At 37.8% G+C, this 24494-nt stretch overlaps 1 protein-coding gene and 1 pseudogene across 3 annotated transcripts in view; both read left to right on the top strand.

Moving 5' to 3' along the window:
- Positions 1–24494, top strand: part of HDAC8 (histone deacetylase 8) — a 244657-nt gene that overhangs the window by 208494 nt on the left and 11669 nt on the right. The window lies entirely within an intron of this gene.
- Positions 772–1519, top strand: LOC119522680 (annotated as a pseudogene).

Raw genomic sequence — 24494 nt, 5'->3', positions numbered from 1 at the left:
TAAGAGACAAAGAAGTGCACTATATATTAATAAAAGGATCAATCCACCAAGAAGAAATAACAGCTATAAACATTTGTGCACCTAACCATGGTGCCCCAAAATACATGAGGCAAATACTGGCTCAACAAAAGGGAGAAATAGATGTCTCTACAATATTAGTTGGAAATTTCAATACACCACTCTCATTAATAGATAGAACATCTAAATAGAGGATCTATAAGGAAACTGAGAACTTGAATAATATGATAAATTAACTAGACCTAACAGACATATACAGAACACTGCAACCCCAAAGAGCAGAATATACATTCTTCTTGAATGCTTATGAATCATTCTCCAGGATAGACTACATGTTGGGTCACAAAGCAGATCTCAATAAATTTAAAAAGATTAAAATTAAACAAAGCACTTTCTCTGACTATATGGAATGACACTGGAAATCAGGAACAGGTGGAGAATTAGAAAATTCCGATTACATGGAGGTTAAACAACAGACTCTTAAACAATCAGTAGGTCAAAGAAGAAATTGTAAGAGAAATCAGTAAATATCTCAAGACAAATGAAAATAAGAACACAGCATATCAAAACTTATGGTATGCAGTGAAGGCAGTGCTGAGAGGGAAATTTATAACCCTAAATGCCTGCATTAAAAAAGAAGAAAGTGCTCACTTCAGCAACACATATACTAAAATTGCTCAGGAAATTTTAACAAAAGAATCAAATGTGCAAGAGGCTTGTTGTCCAGTTACCATCTATGGAGATGTTCATGGTCAATTCCATGATCTTATGGAACTTTTTAGAATTGGTGGGAAATCACCAGGCACAAACTATCTATTCATGGGTGACTGTGTTGACAGAGGTTATTATTCTGTGGAGACTGTGACTCTTTTTGTGACATTAAAGGTGCATTATCCAGAACACATTACAATATTGAGAGGAAACCATGAAAGCCAACAAATTACCCAAGTATATGGTTTTTATGACAAATGTCTACAAAAGTATGGAAGTGCCAATATTTGGAAATATTTCACAGATCTGTTTGATTATCTTCAACTTACATGCTTTAGTGTATGGACAGATATTCTGCCTCCATGGTGTCCTCTGTCCATCCATAGATACACTGGATCATATAAGAGCCCTGGATCATTTACAGGAAGTGCCACATGAGGGCCCAATGTATGATCTGTTGTGATCAGATCCAGATGACTATGATGGATGGGGCATTTCTCCACATGGTGCTGGCTACACGTTTGGGCAAGACATTTTTGAGACTTTTAACCATGCCAATGGCCTCATGCTGGTTTCTCGCACTCACCAACTTGTAATGAAAGGATACAATTGGTGTCATGATCGGAATGTGGTTACTATCTGCAGTGCACCCAATTATTGTTACTGTTGTGGTAACAGGCTGCTATCATGGAGTTAGATGACACTTTAAAATATTCCTTCCTTCATTGACCCAGCGCCTCGCCGTGGAAAGCCTCATGTTACCCAGCACACCCCAGACTACTTCCTGTAAATTGCTCCTCAGAAAACCTGCCTTTGTATGTGGAAGTATACCTGAATTTTAAAAATATATATATTTAAAAACAAACAAAAAAGCAACAGTAATCTATGTGTTTTTGTAACAAATTGGGATCTAGCTTGGCATTCAACCACATCATGGACCAAAATGTGCCACACTAATGATGAGCAGTTAACACAACTTGAGACTGAAATTCAGTACTATGCTATGTTCTAGATCAGTCAGTCATAACAGTTTGCTGTACTTGTAGTAACCATTTTTCTCTGGACTACTGAAACAAAAATGGTAACCAACTCATTTCTCTCCTTTTGTACTTATTTGAAAATTTTAGTTATAATGTTTAACTGGCATGGATTAGTAGAGTTGGAATTTTATTTTTAAGGAAAATTCACACAAGCTAACTTCAACTTACCCCATTACCAGCTTTGTTTTATTGAAATGTATAATTAACTTAACTGAAGAAAAGGTTCTTCTTGGGAATATGTCGCCATAACATTTAAAGAGATTTCCCTTCATTTAAACTAAATTACAGTTGTATGTTGATCTGCATATTTCTGTATATTTGTCATTACAGTGTTTGTATCCTTTTTGGTGTAGTGAGCAAATAAACTTTCAATTTTAACCAAAAAAAAAAAGAAGAAGAAAGAGCTAAAATCAAAGACATAACTGCACACCTGAAGGAACTAGAGAAAAAACAGGAAACTAATCCCAAGCAAGCAGAAGGGAAGATGTAACAAAGATTAGAGCAGAAATAAATTAAATTGAGAATTAAAAATAATAGAACCGACAAAACCAAAAGTTGGTTCTATGAGAGGATCAATAAAATAGACCACAAAGCAGAAAAAAGAGAAGATGCAAATAAATAAAATCAGAAATGAGAGGAGGGACATTACTAGTGATCCCACAGGAATAAAAAAGATCATAAGAGGATACTATGAACAACTGTATGCCAACAAATTAGGCAACCTAGATGAAATGGACAATTCCTAGCAACACATGAATGACTCACACTGACTCCTGAAGAAACAGAAGACCTCACTGAACCATTCACAAGAAAAGAGATTGAATCAGTCATCAAAAACCTCCCAATCAACCCATCACAAGCAAAGAGATCCAATCAGTCATCAAAAATCTTCCCACAAATAAATGCCCAGGGCCAGATGGTTTCACAGGGGAATTCTACCAAACTTTCCAGAAAGAACTGACACCAGTCTTACTCAAACTCTTTCAAAACATTGAAGAAAAGGGAACACTACCTAACTCATTTTATGAAGCTAACATCAATCTAATACCAAAACCAGGCAAAGATGCTACAAAAAAGGAAAACTACCGGCCAATCTCCCTAATGAATATAGATGCAAAAATCCTCAAGAAAATACTTGCAAATCGAATCCAAAGACACATTAAAAAAATCATACACCATGACCAAGTGGGGTTCATTCCAGGCATGCAAGGATGGTTCAACATAAGAAAATCAATCAACGTATTACAACACATTAAAAATTCAAAAGGGAAAAATCAAATGATCATCTCAATAGATGCTGAAAAAGCATTTGACAAAATCCAACATCCGTTTTTGATAAAAACACTTCAAAAGGTAGGAATTGAAGGAAACTTCCTCAACATGATAAAGAGCATATATGAAAAACCCACAGCCAGCATAGTACTCAATGGTGAGAGACTGAAAGCCTTCCCTCTAAGATCAGGAACAAGACAAGGATGCCCGCTGTCACCACTGTTATTCAACATTGTGCTGGAAGTGCTAGCCAGGGCAATCCGGCAAGACAAAGAAATAAAAGGCATCCAAATTGGAAAAGAAGAAGTAAAACTGTCATTGTTTGCAGATGATATGATCTTATATCTAGAAAACCCTGAGAAATCGACGATACAGCTACTAGAGCTAATAAACAAACTTAGCAAAGTAGCAGGATACAAGATTAATGCACATAAGTCAGTAATGTTTCTATATGCTAGAAATGAACAAACTGAAGAGACACTCAAGAAAAAGATACCATTTTCAATAGCAACTAAAAAAATCAAGTACCTAGGAATAAACTTAACCAAAGATGTAAAAGACCTATACAAAGAAAACTACGTAACTCTACTAAAAGAAATAGAAGGGGACCTTAAAAGATGGAAAAATATTCCATGTTCAGGGTTAGGAAGGCTAAATGTCATTAAGATGTCAATTCTACCCAAACTCATCTACAGATTCAATGCAATCCCAATCAAAATTCCAACAACCTACTTTGCAGACTTGGAAAAGCTAGTTATCAAATTTATTTGGAAAGGAAAGATGCCTCGAATTGCTAAAGACACTCTAAAAAAGAAAAACAAAGTGGGAGGACTTACACTCCCTGACTTTGAAGCTTATTATAAAGCCACAGTTGTCAAAACGGCATGGTACTGGCACAAAGATAGACATATAGATCAATGGAATCGAATTGAGAATTCAGAGATAGACCCTCAGATCTATGGCCGACTGATCTTTGATAAGGCCCCCAAAGTCACTGAACTGATTCATAATGGTCTATTCAACAAATGGGGCTGGGAGAGTTGGATATCCATATCCAAAAGAATGAAAGAGGACCCCTACCTCACCCCCTACACAAAAATTAACTCAAAATGGACCAAAGATCTCAATATAAAAGAAAGTACCATAAAACTCCTAGAAGATAATGTAGGAAAACATCTTCAAGACCTTGTATTAGGCGGCCACTTCCTAGACTTTACACCCAAAGCACAAGCAACAAAAGAAAAAATAGATAAATGGGAACTCCTCAAGCTTAGAAGTTTCTGCACCTCAAAGGAATTTCTCAAAAAGGTAAAGAGGCAGCCAACTCAATGGGAAAAAATTTTTGGAAACCATGTATCTGACAAAAGACTGATATCTTGCATATATAAAGAAATCCTACAACTCAATGACAATAGTACAGACAGCCCAATTATAAAATGGGCAAAAGATATGAAAAGACAGTTCTCTGAAGAGGAAATACAAATGGCCAAGAAACACATGAAAAGATGTTCAGCTTCACTAGCTATTAGAGAGATGCAAATTAAGACCACAATGAGATACCATCTAACACCTATTAGAGTGGCTGCCATTAAACAAACAGGAAACTACAAATGCTGGAGGGGATGTGGAGAAATTGGAACTCTTATTCATTGTTGGTGGGACTGTATAATGGTTCAGCCACTCTGGAAGTCGGTCTGGCAGTTCCTTAGAAAACTAGATATAGAGTTACCATTCGATCCAGCAATTGCACTTCTCGGTATATACCCGGAAGATCGGAAAGCAGTGACACAAACAGATATCTGCACGCCAATGTTCATAGCAGCATTATTCACAATTGCTAAGAGATGGAAACAACCCAAATGTCCTTCAACACATGAGTGGATAAATAAAATGTGGTATATACACACGATGGAATACTACACGGCAGTAAGAAGGAACGATGTTGTGAAACATATGACAACATGGATGAACCTTGAAGACATAATGCTGAGCGAAATAAGCCAGGCACAGAAAGAGAAATATTATATGCTACCACTAATGTGAACTTTGAAAAATGTAAAACGGATGGTTTATAATGTAGAATATAGGGGAACTAGCAATAGAGAGCAATTAAGGAAGGGGGAACAGTAATCCAAGAAGAACAGATATGCTATTTAACGTTCTGGGGATGCTCAGGAATGACTATGGTCTGTTAATTTCTGATGGATATAGTAGGAACAAGTTCACAGAAATGTTGCTATATTATGTAACTTCCTTGGGGTAAAGTAGGAACAGGTTGGAAGTAAAGCAGTTATCTTAGGTTAGTTGTCTTTTTCTTACTCCCTTGTTATGGTCTCTTTGAAATGTTCTTTTATTGTATGTTTTTCTTTTTTGTTTTTTTGTTGTTGTTTCTAATTTTTTTTTTCCATACAGTTGATTTAAAAAGGAAGAACAGGTTAAAAACAAACAAACAAAAAAAAAAAAACCAGGAAAAAAATATGTAGTGCCCCCTTGAGGAGCCTGTGGAGAATGCAGGGATATTGGCCTACCCCACCTCAGTGGTTGCTAACATGACCACAGACATAGGGGACTGGTGGTTTGATGGGTTGAGCCCTCTACCGTAGGTTTTACCCTTGGGAAGACGGTTGCTGCAAAGGAGAGGCTAGGCCTCCCTATAGTTGTGCCTAAGAGCCTCCTCCCGAATGCCTCTTTGTTGCTCAGATGTGGCCCTCTCTCTCTAGCTAAGCCAACTTGAAAGGTGAAATCACTGCCCTCCCCAGTACGTGGGATCAGACACCCAGGGGAGTGAATCTCCCTGGCAACATGGAATATCACTCCCGGGGAGGTATGTAGACCTGGCATCGTGGGACGGAGAACGTCTTCTTGACCAAAAGGGGGATGTGAAAGGAAATGAAATAAGCTTCAGTAGCAGAGAGAGTCCAAAAGGAGCCGAGAGGTCACTCTGGTGGGCACTCTTACGCACAATTTAGACAACCCTTTTTAGGTTCTAAAGAATTGGGGTAGCTGGTGGTGGATACCTGAAACTATCGAACTACAACCCAGAACCCATGAGTCTCGAAGACAATTGTATAAAAATGTAGCTTATGAGGAGTGACAATGGGATTGGGAAAACCATAAGGACCACACTCCACTTTGTCTAGTTTATGGATGGATGAGTAGAAAAATAGGGGAAACAAACAAACAAAGAAACAGACAAAGGTACCCAGTGTTCTTTTTTACTTCAATTGCTCTTTTTCACTTTAATTATTATTCTTATTATTTTTGTGTGTGTGCTAATGAAGGTGTCAGGGATTGATTTAGGTGATGAATGTACAACTATGTAATGGTACTGTGAACAATCGAAAGTACGATTTGTTTTGTATGACTGCGTGGTATGTGAATATATCTCAATAAAATGAAGATAAAAAAAAAAAAAACAAAAAAACCTCCCAACAAGAAAAGACCAGGATCAGGTGGCTTCACAGGGAAATTCTACCAATCATTTCGAGAAGAATTGTTACCAATCCTGCTCAAATTCTTCCAAAAAGTTGAAGAGGAGGAAACACTACCTAAGTCATTCAGTGAAGCCAACATCATCCTAATACCAAAGCCAGATATACTTACAAAAAAGAAAATTACAGACCAATTTCTCTAATAAATATAGATAATAAATATAGATGCAAAATACCTCAACAAAATACTTGCAAATTGAGTCCAGCAGCACATTAAAAGAATTATACACCATGATCAAGTGGTTTTTATCCCACTTAAGCAAGGGTGGTTCAACACAAGAAAAATCAATTAATGTAATACAACACATTAACACATCGAAGGGGAAAAAATCCTATGATCATCTCAATTGACACAAAAAAGGCATTTGACAAAATCCGGAATCCTTTCTTGATAAAAACATTTCAAAAGATAGGGATAGAAGGAAACTTCCTCAATATGATAAAGGGTATATATGAAAAATCTACAGCTAGCATCCTACTCAATGGTGAAAGACTGAAACCTTTCCCTCTAAGATCTGAAACAAGATAAGGATGCCCAATGTCACCACTGTTATTCAACATTGTACTAGAAGTTCCAGCTAGACCAGTTAGGCAAGAAAAAGAAGTAAAAGGCTGCCAAATTGGAAAGGAAAAAGTAAAACTTTTACTATTTGCAGTATATAAACAAAGTCTCAAAAAATCTACAAGGCAACTAGAGCTAATAAACAAGTTCAGAAAAGTGGTGGGATACAAGATCAACATACGAAAATCAATAGTGTTTCTATACACTAGTAATGAGCAATCTGAAGAAGAAATCAAGAAAATAATTGTGTTTAAAATAGCAACTAAATGAATCAAATATCTAGGAATAAATTTAACCAAGGGTGTAAAGGATTTGTGCACAGAAAACTACAAAACATTCCTTAAAGAAATCAAAGAAGACCTAAATAAATTGAAGGACATTCCATGTTCATGGATTGGGGAAAAAAATATCATTAACATGTCAATTCTACCCAAATTGATTTACAGATTCAACCCAATCCCAATCAAAATTCCAACAACCTACTTTGCAGAAATGGAAATGCCAATTATCGAATTTATTTCAAAGATCCTAAGAGGATACTATGAACAACTGTATGCCAACAAATTAGGCAACCTAGATAAAATGGACCTGAATAGCCAAAAACATCTTGAAAGAGAAGAACGTAGTTGGGGGACTCGCACTTCCTGACTTTAAAAGCATACTACAAAGCTTCAGCATTCAGAACAGCATGATACTGGTATAAGGATAAATATATTGACCAACAGAATCAAATTTAGAGTTCAGAAATAGACCCTCACAATTATGGCCAATTGATATTTGACAAGGCTTCTAAGTCCACTCAACTGGTACAGAATAGTCTCTTCAGCAAATGGTGCTGGGAGAACTGGCTATCCATATGCAGAAGAATGAAAAAGGACCCCTACCTTACACCTTATACAAAAATTAAGTCAAAATGGAATAAAGACCTAAATGTAAGAGGCAGGACCATAAAACTCCTAGAAGAAAATATACAGAAGCATCTTCAAGCCCTTGTGGTAGATGGTGGTTTCTTAGACTTTACACACAGAGCAAAAGCAATGAAACAAACAAACAACAAATAGATAAATGGGACCTCCTCAAAATTAAAAACTTTTTTGCTTCAAATGACTTTGTCAAGAAAGTGAAAAGGCAGTCTATTCAAAGGGAGAAAATATTTGGAAACCACATATCTGATAAGGGTTTAATATACAGAATATATAAAGAAATCCTAACAACTCAACAATAAAAGAACAAACAGCCCAATTTAAAAATGGGCAAGGGCGGGGCAAGATGGCAGACTGGTGAGCTGTATGTTTTAGTTACTCCTCCAGGAAAGGAGGTAGAAAGCCAGGAACTGCGTGGACTGGACACCACAGAGCAATCTGACTTTGGGCATACTTCATACAACACTCATGAAAACGTGGAACTGCTGAGATCAGCGAAATCTGTAAGTTTTTGTGGCCAGGGGACACGCGCCCCTCCCTGCCAGGCTCAGTCCTGTGGGAGGAGGGGCTGTCAGCTCCGGGAAGGAGAAGGGAGAACTGCAGTGGCAGCCCTTATCGGAAACTCATTCTACTGATCCAAACTCCAACCATAGATAGACGGAGACCAGACACCAGAGAATCTGAGAGCAGCCAGCCCAGCAGAGAGGAGACAGGCATAGAAAAAAAACAACACGAAAAACTCCAAAATAAAAGCGGAGGATTTCTGGAGTTCTGGTGAGCGTGGAAGGGGGAAGGGCAGAGCTCAGGCCCGAGCTCGGGCCCTGAGGCGCATATGCAAATCCCGAAGAAAAGCTGATCTCTCTGCCTTGTGGACCTTTCCTTAATGGCCCTGGTAGCTTTGTCTCTTAGCATTTCAATAACCCATTAGATATCTGAGGAGGGCCCTTTTTTTTTTTTTTTTTTTTAATCCTTTTTTCTTTTTCTAAAACAATTACTCTAAGAAGCCAAATACAGAAAGCTTCAAAGACCTGCAATTTGGGCAGGTCAAGTCAAGAGCAGAACTAGGAGAGCTCTGAGACAAAACGCAATAATCCAGTGGCTGAGAAAATTCACTAAACACCACAACTTCCCAAGAAAAGGGGGGTGTCTGCTCACAGCCATCATCCTGGTGGACAGGAAACACTCCTGCCCATCACCAGCCCCATAGCCCAGAACTGCCCCAGACAACCCAGTGTGACAGAAGTGCTTCAGATAACAGGCACACACCACAAAACTGGGCGTGGACATTAGCCTTCCCTGCAACCTCAGCTGATTGTCCCAGAGTTGGGAAGGTAGAGCAGTGTGAATTAACAAAGCCCCATTCAGCCATCATTTCAGCAGACTGGGAGCCTCCCTACACAGCCCAGCAGCCCAGAACTGCCCTGGGGGGACGGCACTCACCTGTGACATATCACAGTCATCCCTCAACAGAGGACAAGGGGTGCACGGCCTGGAAGAGGGGCCCACTTGCAAGTCTCAGGAGCCATACGCCAATACCAAGGACTTGTGGGTAAGTGGCAGAGACAAACTGTGGCAGGACTGAACTGAAGGATTAGACTATTGCAGCAGCCTTAAAACTCTAGGATCACCAGGGAGATTTGATTGGTAGAGCCACCCCCCCTCCCTGACTGCCCAGAAACACGCCCCATATACAGGGCAGGCAACACCAACTACACACGCAAGCTTGGTACACCAATTGGACCCCACAAGACTCACTCCCCCACTCACCAAAAAGGCTAAGCAGGGGAGAACTGGCTTGTGGAGAACAGGTGGCTCGTGGACGCCACCTGCTGGTTAGTTAGAGAAAGTGTACTCCACGAAGCTGTAGATCTGATAAATTAGAGATAAGGACTTCAATTGGTCTACAAATCCTAAAAGAACCCTATCAAGTTCAGCAAATGCCACGAGGCCAAAAACAACAGAAAATTATAAAGCATATGAAAAAACCAGACGATATGGATAACCCAAGCCCAAGCACCCAAATCAAAAGCTCAGAAGAGACACAGCACCTAGAGCAGCTACTCAAAGAACTAAAGATTTACAATGAGACCATAGTACGGGAGACAAAGGAAATCAAGAAGACCCTAGAAGAGCATAAAGAAGACATTGCAAGACTAAATAAAAAAATGGATGATCTTATGGAAATTAAAGAAACTGTTGACCAAATTAAAAAGATTCTGGACACTCATAGTACAAGACTAGAGGAAGTTGAACAACGAATCAGTGACCTCGAAGATGACAGAAGGGAAAATGAAAACATAAAAGAAAGAATGGGGAAAAAAATTGAAAAACTCGAAATGGACCTCAGGGATATGATAGATAATATGAAACGTCCGAATATAAGACTCATTGGTGTCCCAGAAGGGGAAGAAAAGGGTAAAGGTCTAGGAAGAGTATTCAAAGAAATTGTTGGGGAAAACTTCCCAAATCTTCTAAACAACATAAATACACAAATCATAAATGCTCAGCGAACCCCAAATAGAATAAATCCAAATAAACCCACTCCGAGACATATACTGATCACACTGTCAAACACAGAAGAGAAGGAGCAAGTTCTGAAAGCAGCAAGAGAAAAGCAATTCACCACAAACAAAGGAAACATGCAGCCACCATGGAGGCGAGAAGGCAGTGGCACGATATATTTAAAATTCTGAGTGAGAAAAATTTCCAGCCAAGAATACTTTATCCAGCAAAGCTCTCCTTCAAATTTGAGGGAGAGCTTAAATTTTTCACAGACACACAAATGCTGAGAGAATATGCTAACAAGAGACCTGCCCTACTGGAGATACTAAAGGGAGCCCTACAGACAGAGAAACAAAGAAAGGACAGAGAGACTTGGAGAAAGGTTCAGTACTAAACAGATTCGGTATGGGTACAATAAAGGATATTAATAGACAGAGGGGAAAAATATGACAAACATAAACCAAAGGATAAGATGGCTGATTCAAGAAATGCCTTCACGGTTATAACGTTGAATGTAAATGGATTAAACTCCCCAATTAAAAGATATAGATTCGCAGAATGGATCAAAAAAAATGAACCATCAATATGTTGCATACAAGAGACTCATCTTAGACACAGGGACACAAAGAAACTGAAAGTGAAAGGATGGAAAAAAATATTTCATGCAAGCTACAGCCAAAAGAAAGCAGGTGTAGCAATATTAATCTCAGATAAAATAGACTTCAAATGCAGGGATGTTTTGAGAGACAAAGAAGGCCACTACGTACTAATAAAAGGGGCAATTCAGCAAGAAGAAATAACAATCGTAAATGTCTATGCACCCAACCAAGGTGCCACAAAATACATGAGAGAAACACTGGCAAAACTAAAGGAAGCAATTGATGTTTCCACAATAATTGTGGGAGACTTCAACACATCACTCTCTCCTATAGATAGATCAACCAGACAGAAGACCAATAAGGAAATTGAAAACCTAAACAATCTGATAAATGAATTAGATTTAACAGACATATACAGGACATTACATCCCAAATCACCAGGATACACATACTTTTCTAGTGCTCATGGAACTTTCTCCAGAGTAGATCATATGCTGGGACATAAAACAAGCCTCAATAAATTTAAAAAGATTGAAATTATTCAAAGCACATTCTCTGACCACAATGGAATACAGTTAGAAGTCAATAACCATCAGAGACTTAGAAAATTCACAAATACCTGGAGGTTAAACAACACACTCCTAAACAATCAGTGGGTTAAAGAAGAAATAGCAAGAGAAATTGCTAAATATATAGAGACGAATGAAAATGAGAACACAACATACCAAAACCTATGGGATGCAGCAAAAGCAGTGCTAAGGGGGAAATTTATAGCACTAAACGCATATATTAAAAAGGAAGAAAGAGCAAAAATCAAAGAACTAATGGATCAACTGAAGAAGCTAGAAAATGAACAACAAACCAATCCTAAACCAAGTAGAAGAAAAGAAATAACAAGGATTAAAGCAGAAATAAATGACATGGAGAACAAAAAAACAATACACAGGAAAAATATCACCAAAAGCTGGTTCTTTGAGAAGATCAACAAGATTTGCAAGCTCCTAGCTAGGCTGACAAAATCAAAAAGAGAGAAGACCCATATAAACAAAATAATGAATGAAAAAGGTGACATAACTGCAGATCCTGAAGAAATTAAAAAAATTATAAGAGGATACTATGAACAACTGTATGGCAACAAACTGGATAATGTAGAGGAAATGGACAATTTCCTGGAAACATATGAACAACCTAGACTGACCAGAGAAGAAATAGAAGACCTCAACCAACCCATCACAAGCAAAGAGATCCAATCAGTCATCAAAAATCTTCCCACAAATAAATGCCCAGGGCCAGATGGCTTCACAGGGGAATTCTACCAAACTTCCCAGAAAGAACTGACACCAATCTTACTCAAACTCTTTCAAAACATTGAAGAAAATGGAACACTACCTAACTCATTTTATGAAGCTAACATCAATCTAATACCAAAACCAGGCAAAGATGCTACAAAAAAGGAAAACTACCGGCCAATCTCCCTAATGAATATAGATGCAAAAATCCTCAACAAAATACTTGCAAATCGAATCCAAAGACACATTAAAAAAATCATACACCATGACCAAGTGGGGTTTATTCCAGGCATGCAAGGATGGTTCAACATAAGAAAATCAATCAATGTATTACAACACATTAACAAGTCAAAAGGGAAAAATCAATTGATCATCTCAATAGATGCTGAAAAAGCATTTGACAAAATCCAACATCCCTTTTTGATAAAAACACTTCAAAAGGTAGGAATTGAAGGAAACTTCCTCAACATGATAAAGAGCATATATGAAAAACCCACAGCCAGCATAGTACTCAATGGTGAGAGACTGAAAGCCTTCCCTCTAAGATCAGGAACAAGACAAGTATGCCCGCTGTCACCACTGTTATTCAACATTGTGCTGGAAGTGCTAGCCAGGGCAATCCAGCAAGACAAAGAAATAAAAGGCATCCAAATTGGAAAAGAAGAAGTAAAACTGTCATTGTTTGCAGATGATATGATCTTATATCTAGAAAACCCTGAGAAATCGACGATACAGCTACTAGAGCTAATAAACAAATTTAGCAAAGTAGCGGGATACAAGGTTAATGCACATAAGTCAGTAATGTTTCTATATGCTAGAAATGAACAAACTGAAGAGACACTCAAGAAAAAGATACCATTTTCAATAGCAACTAAAAAAATCAAGTACCTAGGAATCAACTTAACCAAAGATGTAAAAGACCTATACAAAGAAAACTACATAACTCTACTAAAAGAAATAGAAGGGGACCTTAAAAGATGGAAAAATATTCCATGTTCATGGATAGGAAGACTAAATGTCATTAAGATGTCAATTCTACCCAAACTCATCTACAGATTCAATGCAATCCCAATCAAAATTCCAACAACCTACTTTGCAGACTTGGAAAAGCTAGTTATCAAATTTATTTGGAAAGGAAAGATGCCTCGAATTGCTAAAGACACTCTAAAAAAGGAAAACAAAGTGGGAGGACTTACACTCCCTGACTTTGAAGCTTATTATAAAGCCACAGTTGCCAAAACAGCATGGTACTGGCACAAAGATAGACATATAGATCAATGGAATCGAACTGAGAATTCGGAGATAGACCCTCAGATCTATGGCCGACTGATCTTTGATAAGGCCCCCAAAGTCACTGAACTGAGTCATAATGGTCTTTTCAACAAATGGGGCTGGGAGAGTTGGATATCCATATCCAAAAGAATGAAAGAGGTACCCTACCTCACCCCCTACACAAAAATTAACTCAAAATGGACCAAAGATCTCAATATAAAAGAAAGTACCATAAAACTCCTAGAAGATAATGTAGGAAAACATCTTCAAGACCTTGTATTAGGCGGCCACTTCCTAGACTTTACACCCAAAGCACAAGCAACAAAAGAGAAAATAGATAAATGGGAACTCCTCAAGCTTAGAAGTTTCTGCACCTCAAAGGAATTTCTCAAAAAGGTAAAGAGGCAGCCAACTCAATGGGAAAAAATTTTTGGAAACCATGTATCTGACAAAAGACTGATATCTTGCATATATAAAGAAATCCTACAACTCAATGACAATAGTACAGTTGGCCCAATTATAAAATGGGCAAAAGATATGAAAAGACAGTTCTCTGAAGAGGAAATACAAATGGCCAAGAAACACATGAAAAAAATGTTCAGCTTCACTAGCTATTAGAGAGATGCAAATTAAGACCACAATGAGATACCATCTAACACCGGTTAGAATGGCTGCCATTAAACAAACAGGAAACTACAAATGCTGGAGGGGATGTGGAGAAATTGGAACTCTTATTCACTGTTGGTGGGACTGTATAATGGTTCAGCCACTCTGGAAGTCAGTCTGGCAGTTCCTTAGAAAACTAGATATAGAGTTACCATTCGATCCAGCGATTGCACTTCTCGGTATATACCCGGAAGATCGGAAAGCAGTGACACGAACAGATATCTGCACGCCAATGTTCATAGCAGCATTATTCACAATTTCCAAGAGATGGAAACAACCCAAATGTCCTTCAACAGATGAGTGGATAAATAAAATGTGGTATATACACATGATGGAATACTACGCAGCAGTAAGAAGGAACGATCTCATGAAACATATCACAACATGGACGAACCTTGAAGACATAATGCTGAGTGAAATAAGCCAGGCACAAAAAGAGAAATATTATATGCTACCACTAATGTGAACTTTGGAAAATGTAAAACAAATGGCTTATAATGTAGAATGTAGGGGAACTAGCAATAGAGAGCAATTAAGGAAGGGGGAACAATAATCCAAGAAGAACAGATAAGCTATTTAACGTTCTGGGGATGCCCAGGAATGACTATGGTCTGTTAATTTCTGATGGATATAGTAGGAGCAAGTTCACAGAAATGTTGCTATATTAGGTAACTTTCTTGGGGTAAAGTAGGAACATGTTGGAAGTTAAGCAGTTATCTTAGGTTAGTTGTCTTTTTCTTACTCCCTTGTTATGGTCTCTTTGAAATGTTCTTTTATTGTATGTTTGTTTTCTTTTTAACTTTTTTTTCACACAGTTGATTTAAAAAAGAAGGGAAAGTTAAAAAAAAAAAAAAAGAAAAAGGAAAAACAAGGAAAAAAAAAAGATGTAGTGCCCCCTTGAGGAGCCTGTGGAGAATGCAGGGGTATTCGCCTACCCCACCTCCACGGTTGCTAACATGACCACAGACATAGGGGACTGGTGTTTTGATGGTTTGAGCCCTCTACCACAGGTTTTACCCTTGGGAAGACGGTTGCTGCAAAGGAGAGGCTAGGCCTCCCTATGGTTGTGCCTAAGAGCCTCCTCCCGAATGCCTCTTTGTTGCTCAGATGTGGCCCTCTCTCTCTGGCTAAGCCAACTTGAAAGGTGAAATCACTGCCCTCCCCCCTACGTGGGATCAGACACCCAGGGGAGTGAATCTCCCTGGCAACGTGGAATACGACTCCCGGGGAGGAATGTAGACCTGGCATCGTGGGACGGAGAACATCTTCTTGACCAAAAGGGGGTTGTGAAAGGAAATGAAATAAGCTTCAGTGGCAGAGAGATTCCAAAAGGAGCCGAGAGGTCACTCTGGTGGGCACTCTTACGCACACTTTAGACAACCCTTTTTAGGTTCTAAAGAATTGGGGTAGCTGGTGGTGGATACCTGAAACTATCAAACTACAACCCAGAACCCATGAATCTCGAAGACAGTTGTATAAAAATGTAGCTTATGAGGGGTGACAATGGGATTGGGAAAGCCATAAGGACCACACTCCACTTTGTCTAGTTTATGGATGGATGAGTAGAAAAATAGGGGAAGGAAACAAACAGACAAAGGTACCCAGTGTTCTTTTTTACTTCAATGGCTCTTTTTCACTCTAATTATTATTCTTGTTATTTTTGTGTGTGTGCTAATGAAGGTGTCAGGGATTGATTTAGGTGATGAATGTACAACTATGTAATGGTACTGTAAACAATTGAAAGTACGATTTGTTTTGTATGACTGCGTGGTATGTGAATATATCTCAATAAAATGATGATTAAAAAAAAAAAAAAAAAAAGAAAGTACCATAAAACTCCTAGAAGATAATGTAGGAAAACATCTTCAAGACCTTGTATTAGGCGGCCACTTCCTAGACTTTACACCCAAAGCACAAGCAACAAAAGAGAAAATAGATAAATGGGAACTCCTCAAGCTTAGAAGTTTCTGCACCTCAAAGGAATTTCTCAAAAAGGTAAAGAGGCAGCCAACTCAATGGGAAAAAATTTTTGGAAACCATGTATCTGACAAAAGACTGATATCTTGCATATATAAAGAAATCCTACAACTCAATGACAATAGTACAGCCGGCCCAATTATAAAATGGGCAAAAGATATGAAAAGACAGTTTTCTGAAGAGGAAATACAAATGGCCAAGAAACACATGAAAAAATGTTCAGCTTCACTAGCTATTAGAGAGATGCAAATTAAGACCACAATGAGATACCATCTAACACCGGTTAGAATGGCTGCCATTAAACAAACAGGAAACTACAAATGCTGGAGGGGATGTGGAGAAATTGGAACTCTTATTCATTGTTGGTGGGAGTGTATAATGGTTCAGCCACTCTGGAAGTCAGTCTGGCAGTTCCTTAGAAAACTAGATATAGAGTTACCATTCGATCCAGCGATTGCACTTCTCGGTATATACCCGGAAGGTCGGAAAGCGGTGACACGAACAGATATCTGCACGCCAATGTTCATAGCAGCATTATTCACAATTGCCAAGAGATGGAAACAACCCAAATGTCCTTCAACAGATGAGTGGATAAATAAAATGTAGTATATACACACGATGGAATACTACGCGGCAGTAAGAAGGAACGATCTCATGAAACATATGACAACATGGATGAACCTTGAAGACATAATGCTGAGCGAAATAAGCCAGGCACAAAAAGAGAAATATTATATGCTACCACTAATGTGAACTTTGAAAAATGTAAAACAAATGGCTTATAATGTAGAATGTAGGGGAACTAGCAATAGAGAGCAATTAAGGAAGGGGGAACAATAATCCAAGAAGAACAGATAAGCTATTTAACGTTCTGGGGATGCCCAGGAATGACTATGGTCTGTTAATTTCTGATGGATATAGTAGGAGCAAGTTCACAGAAATGTTGCTATATTAGGTAACTTTCTTGGGGTAAAGTAGGAACATGTTGGAAGTTAAGCAGTTATCTTAGGTTAGTTGTCTTTTTCTTACTCCCTTGTTATGGTCTCTTTGAAATGTTCTTTTATTGTATGTTTGTTTTCTTTTTAACTTTTTTTTCATACAGTTGATTTAAAAAAGAAGGGAAAGTTAAAAAAAAAAAAAACAAAAAAAAAAAACAAGGAAAAAAAAAAAGATGCAGTGCCCCCTTGTGGACCCTGTGGAGAATGCAGGGGTATTCGCCTACCCCACCTCCATGGTTGCTAACATGACCACAGACATAGGGGACTGGTGGTTTGATGGGTTGAGCCCTCTACCACAGGTTTTACCCTTGGGAAGACGGTTGCTGCAAAGGAGAGGCTAGGCCTCCCTATGGTTGTGCCTAAGAGCCTCCTCCCGAATGCCTCTTTGTTCCTCAGATGTGGCCCTGTCTCTCTAGCTAAGCCAACTTGAAAGGTAAAATCACTGCCCTCCACCCGACGTGGGATCAGACACCCAGGGGAGTGAATCTCCCTGGCAACGTGGAATATGACTCCCAGGGAGGAATGTAGACCCGGCATCGTGGGACGGAGAACATCTTCTTGACCAAAAGGGGGATGTGAAAGGAAATGAAATAAGCTTCAGTGGCAGAGAGATTCCAAAACGAGCCGAGAGGTCACTCTGGTGGGCACTCTTACGCACACTTTAGACAACCCTTTTTAGGTTCTAAAGAATTGGGGTAGCTTGTGGTGGATACCTGAAACTATCAAACTACAACCCAGAACCCATGAATCTCGAAGACAGTTGTATAAAAATGTAGCTTATGAGGGGTGACAATGGGATTGGGAAAGCCATAAGGACCACACTCCACTCTGTCTAGTTTATGGATGGATGAGTAGAAAAATAGGGGAAGGAAACAAACAGACAAAGGTACCCAGTGTTCTTTTTTACTTCAATTGCTCTTTTTCACTCTAATTATTATTCTTGTTATTCTTGTGTGTGTGCTAATGAAGGTGTCAGGGATTGATTTGGGTGATGAATGTACAACTATGTAATGGTACTGTGAACAATCGAAAGTACGATTTGTTTTGTATGACTGCGTGGTATATGAATATATCTCAATAAAATGAAGATTAAAAAAAAAAAAAAAAAAGACATAATGCTGAGCAAAATAAGCCAGGCACTAAAAGAGAGATATTGTATGTTACCACTAATGTGAATTCTGTGAAAAATGTACAATGTTTTATACTGTAGAATGCAGGGGACCTAGAGATACCAACTAGTGGAGGGGGAATGATAATCTAATAAGAACAGATAAACTATGGAGGGTAATCTCAATGTTATGGGAATGCTCAGGAATGATTAGGGTTTGTAAACTTTCTTGGATATAGTAAGATCATGTTGGAAGCAATAGAGTTATTTTAGGTTTTTGTTTTTTTCTCTTATTCCTTTGTTTGCTTTTGGGTTGTTAATTTTCTTGGGGTATGGTAGGAACATGTTGGAAGCAATGTAGTTATTTTAGATTATTTGTTTTTCTTACTCCTCTGTTTGGACATGGTTTATTAATTTTCTTGGGGTATGGTAGGAACATATTGGAAGCAAAGTAGTTATTTTAGGTTATTTGTTTTCCTTAATCCATTGCTTTGTTTGAAATGTTGTGGGGGTTTTTTGGTTGTTGTTTGCCTGTTTGTTTATAATTTTTTGATAAACAAAGTTAAAAAATTGAAGAAAAAAAAAATCAGTAGAAAAATGGGAGTAAAAACTAAAGGACAAATAGGGTGGGATGGGGGGATGGTTTGGGTATTCTCTTTTCACTTTTATTTTTTATTCTTATTCTGATTCTTTCTGATGTAAGGAAAATGTTCAGAAATAGATTGTGGTGATGAACGCATAACTATATGATCATACTGTGAACAGTTGATTGTATACCATGGATGACTGTATGGTTTGTGAATATTTTTCAATAAAACGGAATTAAAAAAAAAAAAAAAAAAAAAGAAGGGAAAGTTAAAAAAAAAAAAAAAAGAAAAACAAGGGAAAAAAAAAGATGTAGTGCCCCCTTAAGGAGCCTGTGGAGAACCCAGGGGTATTCGCCTACCCCACCTCCATGGTTGCTAACATGACCACAGACATAGGGGACTGGTGATTTGATGGGTTGAGCCCTCTACCACAGGTTTTACCCTTGGGAAGATGGTTGCTGCAAAGGAGAGGCTAGGCCTCCCTATGGTTGTGCCTAAGAGCCTCCTCCCGAATGCCTCTTTGTTGCTCACATGTGGCCCTCTCTCTCTGGCTAAGCCAACTTGAAAGGTGAAATCACTGCCCTCCCCCCTACGTGGGATCAGACACCCAGGGGAGTGAATCTCCCTGGCAACATGGAATATGACTCCCGGGGAGGAATGTAGACCCGGCATCGTGGGACGGAGAACATCTTCTTGACCAAAAGGGGGATGTGAAAGGAAATGAAATAAGCTTCAGTGGCAGAGAGATTCCAAAAGGAGCCGAGAGGACACTCTGGTGGGCACTCTTACGCACACTTTACACAACCCTTTTTAGGTTCTAAAGAATTGGGGTAGCTGGTGGTGGATACCTGAAACTATCAAACTACAACCCAGAACCCATGAATCTCGAAGACAGTTGTATAAAAATGTAGCTTATGAGGGGTGACAATGGGATTGGGAAAGCCATAAGGACCACACTCCACTTTGTCTAGTTTAGGGATGGATGAGTAGAAAAATAGGGGAAGGAAACAAACAGACAAAGGTACCCAGTGTTCTTTTTTACTTCAATTGCTCTTTTTCACTCTAATTATTATTCTTGTTATTTTTGTGTGTGTGCTAATGAAGGTGTCAGGGATTGATTTGGGTGATGAATGTACCACTATATAATGGTACTGTAAACAATCGAAAGTACGATTTGTTTTGTATGACTGCGTGGTATGTGAATATATCTCAACAAAATGAAGATTAAAAAAAAAAAATGGGCAAAATACTTGAACAGACATTTTTCCAAAGATGAAATACAAATGGCCAAAAAGTACATGAAGATGCTCAACATCACTAGCTTTTAGGGAAATGCTAATCAAAACCACAAAAGGAAATATCATTTCATATCCACTAGAATGGCCACAATTTAAAAAAAAAACAGAAAACTATATGTGTTAGAGAGGATGTGTTGAAATAGGAACACTCATTCATTGCTGGTGGGAATGTAAAATGGTATAGCTGCTGTGGAGGACAGTTTAGCAGTTCCTCAGGAAGCTAAGTATAGAATTGCCATATGATCCGGCAATCCCACTACTCAGTATATACCCAGAAGAACTGAAACCAAGTACTCAAACAGATATGTTCACACTGATGTTCATAGCAGCATTATTCATGATTGCCAGAGATGGAAGCAACCCAGGTGTCCATCAATTGATGAATAGATAAAATATGGTACATATATACAATGGAGTATTATTCAGCTGTAGGAAGAAATGAAGTCCTGATGCATGCAAGAACATGGATGGACCTTGAGGACATTATGTTGAGTGAAATAAGCCAAATACAAAAGGACAAACATTGCATGATCTCACTGATATGAACTAATTATAATAAGTAAACTCACTAAGCTAGAATCTAGAATATAGATTACCAGGAGATAGAATTTGTGCAGAATTTGTAATAAGGTTGATTGTAAATGTTTGGAAATGGCTAGTGGTGATTATAGCACATTATTGTGAGTAATTAATAGTGCTGAATTATGTGTGTGAATGTGGTTGAAAGGGAAAGTTATGAATCATGTATCTTACTAGACAGAAAGTTAGAGGATAAAACATGGGACTTTATAACACAGCAAACCCTGTTGTGTATGATGACTGTGATTAATAGTACGAATATAAGAATGTTCTTTCATGAATTATTAAAAAACAAAAGAATACATATTTGGAAATGGATGGTGAAAGTAGCACAACATTGTGAATGTAATTATCAGCACTGAATTGTGTATCTGAATGTACTACAGTGGGAAATTTTAGGTTGTATATATGTTATAGAATAAGAATTTTAAGAAAAAATCATAAGACTGTACAACACCAACAGGGAACCCTAATGTAAACCATGGGCTAAAGTTAATAGTGTAATTATAATATTCTTTCATCAATTGCAACAAAAGTACCACACTAATGCAAGGTGTTACTAATGGGGAAGTGGTATATGGGAATGCTGTATTTTCTGCATGGTTTTTTGGTAAACCCACAACTTCTCTAATAAAAAAAGAAAGAATAAAAAAAAAAGAATGAAGGGGAGATTAAGACTTTCCCAGATAAATGAAAGCTGAGGGAGTTTGTCAGTACTAGATGAGACCTATGAGAAATGTTATAAGGAGTTCTTCAGATTGAAAGGAAAAGACGCTAGACAATAGATTAAAATCTCATGAGGAAATAAAGATCTCTGGTAAATGTAGCAACATGGATAAATATAAATACCGTACTGCTGTATTTTTGGTTTGTAACCCCACTTTTTACTTCTTACAGTATCTAAAATGCAAATGCATAAAGGGAACAAATCAGTGGGTTTTTTTACTTAAAATGTATAAATATGTCATTTGCAACAAGAACTACATAAAAGTGGGGGGCAAAGAATTATAAGAATGTAGTGTTTGTATGCTATTGAAGTTAAGTTGGTATCAAATGAGATTTTCATAGATTTAGGATGTTAAATATGTCACTTGGTAAACACAAGGAGAATATGGGGAAAATATGCACAGAAAGAAATGAGAAGGGATTCTGAAGTGTTCACTACCAAAATGAGCAAAGAACTTAAACAGACATTTCTCCGAAGAAGGATATTGGAAGATTCTTAGTATTTTTCACCATTAGGGAAATGCAAGTCAAAATCAAGAGATACCACCTCATACCCACTAAAAGAGTTTTTATTTTTAAAAAATGCAAAGTAACAAGTGATAGCAAGGGTGTGGAGAAATGGAAACCTTAGTACATTGTTGGTAGGAAAGTAAAATTGCTCGCCATTTGGAAAACAGTTTGGCAGTTCCTCAGAAAGTTAAACACAGAACTACCACATGACCTGGAAATCCTGCTTCTATGTATACATCCAAAAGCATTCAAAGCCAAAACTCAGACAGATATTTGTACATCAGTGTTCATGACAGCATTGTTCACATAGCCAAAAGTCCCAATGGTCCATCAGCAGATGAATGCACAAACAAAATGGAGTATATACATACAGTGGATTATTGTTCAGCCCTAAAAAGGAATGAAGTTCTGATACATGCCACTACCTGGATGAACCTTGAGGACATCATGTTGAGTGAAGTAGGTCAGACACAAAGGGACAGATATTGTATGATGCTGCTTATATGAAATAGCTAGAACATGAAAATTCATAGGAACAAAAAGTAGTGTACAGATTACCAGGGCATGGGAAGAGGGAGAAGGGAGTCCATGCATAAGGGGTAAGGGTTTCTGTTAGGAGTGATGGGGAAGTTCTGGTAATGAACAGTGGTGAGAGTAGCACAACTTTATAAATGTGATTAGTCCTAATGAATGGTTTGCTTAGGAGGGGTTGGGATGGGAAGATTTGTGTTGTAAATATGTTTCCACTATTTTTAAAAAAAGGAAAGAAAAATAAAATAGAGAATTAAATGCAATACATGATACTGGATGGGATCTAAGAATGGAGTTGAAAGGGCTCAAAAGGACATTATTGGTACATAAGAAAAAAATGGAATATAGAATGTAAGCTCTATATCAATGTTAAATTTCTGGAACTTGATAACTGCACTTAAGGTGATTACATTAAGTGAATATCCTCATTTGTAGGAAAGGTGTATTGAAGCATTATGTGTCCAAGGTGTATGATGTGTGCAACAACATTGTAAGTGTGATTAATCCCACTTAATTTTATGGTTGAGAGTGGTTGAGATAAGAAAGTTCATGTTTTATATATGTATTCACAAAAGAAAAAGAGAGAGATTAAAGAGACAATAACTATTCAAGGCAATACATGATTCTGGACTGTATCTAATAATGGAGGAGAAAATGCCCAAAAGGACATTACTGGGACCTACGAAAAATTGGAGCATAGACTGTGAAGTTTATGTCAATGTTAAATTTCTCAGACATAATAACCATAGTTACATAACTGAATAGCCTTTTTCTTAGGAAATGTACATGGAAGTGTTCAAGAAGCATGATGTATACAACCTACTTTCAAATGTTTATAAAATAGATAGTAAAGGAAAAAAGAAAGGTAGGAAGATAGATGGATAAATAAATTGAATGATACAGCAAATGGGGCAAAATGTTAAAAGTTGGTTGATCTTGGTATCTGGGTAGGGGGTATGTTGGAGTTCTCTTTATGGAGCTTGTATTATTTTTTTCAAGTGTCCTGTAGGTTTGAATTTACTTCAAAATAAAACATTTCTTTTAAAAAAGGAATGAAGTACTGATACATGCTACAACATGGCAGAACCTTCAAAACATTGTTACATGAAAGAAGCCAGACACATAAGACCACATATTGTATGAATCCATTTTTATTAAATGTCCAGAACAGTCAAATCCATAGAGGTACAAATTAGACTAATGGTTGTCAGGGGCTGTCGAGGCAGGGGGTAGGAATGGGAAGTGACTGCTAATGGGTACAGGATTTCTTCTGGGGCTGATGAAAATGTTCTAAAAGTGATTGTGGTGATGGTTGCACAAGTCAGTGAATATACTAAAAGCCATTGAATTGTACACTTTAAATTGATGATTTTTGTAGTATGTGGATGATATATCAATAAAGCTGTTAAAGATTTTTAAAACTTTTTCTAAAAAGTGGAGCCATAGCCACTGATGCTGAACTGCAAATTTTTTAATAGTATCAACTGTCAGTTCCTTCTGAGCAGTTGAAAAGCATAACAAAAAAAAAAAAAAAGGCTTTGAAATATGGTGACCCAGAGAGCTCTATACTTGGAATAGAACAATTTCAGGAGATCGGTAAGATCAGAAACCAAATTACAAGAAGTTAAGTAGTATATATATATGTGGCAAGGAAGTAGATAAGTTTGGCAGTGCTAAGAAGGAGAGGGAGGGATAGGAAACTTGTAACCTAAAGGAATTCACTCAGTAGGAAGACAGAAAATAAAGATATAAGAAAGAGCTCATTGGTAACACATGGTCCTTAAAGCAACAGGAAAGAGTATCTAGGACCTAAGTGGAGAAATTAGCCTTGAGGA

The sequence above is a fragment of the Choloepus didactylus genome, chromosome X, assembly GCF_015220235.1.
Source record: "Choloepus didactylus isolate mChoDid1 chromosome X, mChoDid1.pri, whole genome shotgun sequence".
Taxonomy (NCBI): domain Eukaryota; kingdom Metazoa; phylum Chordata; class Mammalia; order Pilosa; family Megalonychidae; genus Choloepus; species Choloepus didactylus.
The sequence above is the reverse complement of the archived record's forward strand: the minus strand, read 5'-3'. Positions and strand labels throughout refer to the sequence as shown.